The sequence below is a fragment of the Leuresthes tenuis genome, unplaced genomic scaffold (genome assembly GCF_036924035.1).
Source record: "Leuresthes tenuis unplaced genomic scaffold, fLeuTen1.0.hap1 SCAF_18, whole genome shotgun sequence".
NCBI classification, from domain to species: domain Eukaryota; kingdom Metazoa; phylum Chordata; class Actinopteri; order Atheriniformes; family Atherinopsidae; genus Leuresthes; species Leuresthes tenuis.
The window spans coordinates 25860739-25864446 of record NW_027325372.1 but is presented as its reverse complement, the minus strand read 5'-3'; the positions used below and the strand labels follow the sequence as shown (position 1 = coordinate 25864446).

The 3708-nt window shown below is 43.6% G+C and overlaps 1 non-coding gene across 1 annotated transcript; it reads left to right on the top strand.

Annotated features, from left to right (window-relative positions):
- The first annotated feature begins 363 nt into the window (after positions 1–363).
- LOC140276312 (U5 spliceosomal RNA) lies at positions 364–477 on the top strand. The gene has a single exon (XR_011908917.1). It is a non-coding gene; the product is annotated as a U5 spliceosomal RNA (small nuclear RNA).
- The last annotated feature ends 3231 nt before the right edge of the window (positions 478–3708 follow it).

Here is a 3708-nt window from a genome sequence, read left to right as displayed (position 1 = left end):
TTTATAGATAAAATCCCAAGAGTCTGCTGAGAAAAGAGAGTGAATGCGAAGTAGACTTTAACACGGCTATGGGAGCGAGCCGAGTGTGGGCTAACCGGGAGAATTGCTTGAAAGAAACGCGACACCGAATGAGCGATCAGAACAAAGCCTCAATACGGGATTCTCGTGGTGTTTTTGTTGCTGCCTTGTCTTTTGCACAGAGTAAAAGACAAGGCAGCCATCGAATAGGGCCCGATTGTTCCTAGTTGGTCAGCCGAGGAGCAGGGGGGGGGGGGGCAAGCGTCTCAACCAAGCAAAGCTCACCATGGGGAAGGTGGCTATGCCAACTAGCCTGATGCCCTGCTCCCGCAGTGACGGATAATCGTACTCTGGTTTCTCTTCATAACGTACAAGTCTTTCGCCTTTTACTAAAGATTTCTGTGGAGAGCAGCACTAATGAGTTGTTTCTATTTTTGGCAGGCTTTACCTTTGCAGGTGAAGCCCTTTCTGTCTGTGCAAAAGAAATCTTCTTACTGTGCAGAGTGACTTCTCTGAGTAGAGTCGCCTTACTTGTTGCGACTGTGCCGATGTTCGAAGCTGGAGTGCAAAGTTGTTGCTTGAATGGTGCTTGCTGGAGCGTGCGGGAGTGCAAAGTTATACCATTTAAAAGGGCTGAAGAGTGCTCAGTGCAGCGGGTGGGCGACACTCTGGCCACCTTGAAAACCGAGGTTACATCCACTACCAGGGGCAGCCCAAGTTCTGCCGCAAGTGTGGTGAGCATGGGCACCTGGTTGAGGCTTGTACCAAGGTGTTATGTGGGAAGAGCAGAGAAATTGGGCAAACTTTTGGAGAGTGTCCAAATGGCAAGAAATGTAATCTCTGTGGAGAATTAAATCACCTCTTCAGAGATTGCCCTAAATCTTTTGCCAACAAATTAAAGACGGTAAAGCCACAGTCAAGCCAACAAAGAGAAGGACCAAAGGTGGCAGTTGGTGAACAAAGTGAAGAGGTTGACCCAATAAATTCAAACTTCCCGCCAAAAGCTTGGATTGGAAGTGAGGAGCAAAAAGGGGAGGGGCCTGTAGAGGCCTCACCACTCAGTGTTGAAGTCTGTGAGAATTCACAGGCAGAGGGTGGAGCTACGCTAAATGAGGAGGAAGAGCAGACAGGTGAGTCTAGTAAAGATACTCACCTCCCCGAAGGTCAACAGCCGAAGAGGACGGCATCTGAGCCTCTGATTCCCCAGTGGTATCAGAGAAGAGGGGAAGGGTTAGGTCCCTTTCAGACAGTTCTTCAGTGGAAGAACCTAGAGTCTTCCCCTCCGACTCACCAAATGAGGTCTCCTTTTTAACTTCAGCTCTGCAATCAACCCCCAGGGACTCAAAGTTAAATGCAACATTGCGTCAGAGGCCAACACCGAGAGTCCGAAAAGGAAATATAGATCACCCTACTCACTTTTCACCTAAAGAAATGAAGGAAGAGCTAGTTTCCCAAGAAATAACCTGTGTGTAATTTGTTTTGATAACTTAGAAAAACGAAAATGACATACCTACTTTCCTTTATGCTTTTAATGGTTCTCACCTTCTCAACACTAAATGTGAGAAGTGTGAAATCAAAGACAAGAGCCCAGAGTATTTTATCCTTCTTAGACTCCATAAAATCAGATGTGTTTTTAATACAAGAATGTGGACTACCTTTTTTAAAAAACCATAGACAATGGGAGGAAACGTGGCCCCATTTATCGATATGGAGTGGCTCAAATCAAAATAAAAATGATGGTGTGGTCATTCTAATTAAAAATCTGCATGTTCTGGTGAAAGGTAGCACAGTGGTGAGAGACGGACGGGCACTTTTAGCACACTTGAATTTTATGGGGCAAGACTTTAACCTCTTAAATATTTATGGTTTCAATGGAAAAAATTAAAGGTATGACCTTTTAGAAGATATACAGCTTTACATGCTAGGGCAAGTACCTTTAGTTGTAGGAGGGGATTTTAACTGTATCTTGAGCAGGAAAGATAGAAAAAGAGCAGGGGTAGATTTTAAAGTGGATAAGACTTCGATTTTACTTCAGGGCATATGCAGGGATTTTAAGCTTACTGACTGTTTTAAAACCATGCATTCCAGAGAGGAGGGCTTCACCTAGTTTAGTCATGATGGCACCAGAGCCTCTCGCATTGATTATTTCTTTACTAGAGATTGCCCACCCACTGATGTTAGAATAACCCCTGTTTTCATTTCAGACCACCTTATGCTCTCCTGCACCCTTTCACCCCCTTCTGGTGTGACGGTAGGAAGTGGTCTGTGGAAACTCAACTGTTCCCTGTTGGAGGATGAAATCATAGTCAGTCAGTACAGGGAATGTTATAAAGAGTGGCAGACCCTTCAAGACCTCTACGAAACACATGCACAATGGTGGGAAATGGTGAAGGAAACGACCCAGACTTTTTTTAAACAGCAAGGTAAACGTAAAAAAAGGAAAGAGAATAGATGTATGATGGGACTACATAAACGCTTACAGAGCTACTTTAAACTAAATCAGTGTGGCATAGACTTTAAAGAAGAAATCAAAGATGTCAAAAAGGAAATGTCAGTTTTAGCAGAAATAAAGAGTAAAGGAATTTTTGTAAGAAGCAGGGAGCAGGAAAAAGAAAGAAAGTTATAAATAAAAAGGAGTGTATTCAAAATCTAAAAAGAGAAGATGGGTTTTTAACAAAATCCACACAAGAGATGATTGAAACTGTACATACCTTTTATAGTAACATGTACAAAGAGAAACCAGTGCACTTGGAAACATCGGCAGAAATCTTAAAATTCGTTGACAAAACCGTAAAAGAGAATGCACACTTGACACAGAATTTTACTGCTTTAGAGTTAAAAAAATGCCTAACAGGTTTTAAGAGAAGTCGAGCTCCGGGTTTAGACGGGCTTCCTGCAGAATTCTATCTGACCTATTGGGACCTTTTATCATCAGACATTTTAGATGTTTTTAAAGATTTTGAAAAACTCGACCGACTGCCTGACAGTTTTAGAGTGGGAATAGTGACTCTACTTTATAAAAAAAATTATAAGACTGACCTAAAGAATTGGAGGCCCATCACACTTTTAAACTTTGACTGTAAACTTTTTAGCAAGGTTTTAGCGACACGGATGTCCTCTGTTTTAGAGGAGGTAATTCACCCAGACCAAGCTTGTGCCATCTCAGGGAGACAACTCACCGACAGCCTCGTACTGATTCGAGACATCATTGATTACGCTAGAGACAGAAACACCCGGCTTGTCATCTTAAATTTAGACTTTGAAAAAGCATTTGATCGGGTCTCGCATCAATATCTCTTTCAGGTGTTGCAGCCATCGAAAAGGGCCCGATTGTTCCTACTTGGTGAGCTTTGCTTGGTTGAGACGCTTGCCCCCCCCCCCCCTGCTCCTCGGCTGACCAAGTAGAAACAATCTATTCGATGGCTGCCTTGTATTTTACTCTGTGCAAAAGACAAGGCAGCCACAAACACCACGGGAACACCGTCTTGAGGCTTTGTTCTGACCACTCATTCGGTGTCGCGTTTCTTTCAAGCAATTCTCCCGGTTAGCCCGCACTCGGCTCGCTCCCAGAGCCGTGTTAAAGTCCACTTCGCATTCACTCTCTTTTCTCAGCAGATTAAAAGAAAGTTTCATCTTGGGCTCCCTGAAACTTCCATCCTGCACCGCTGTTTGCTTTTTCACAAGAGCAGA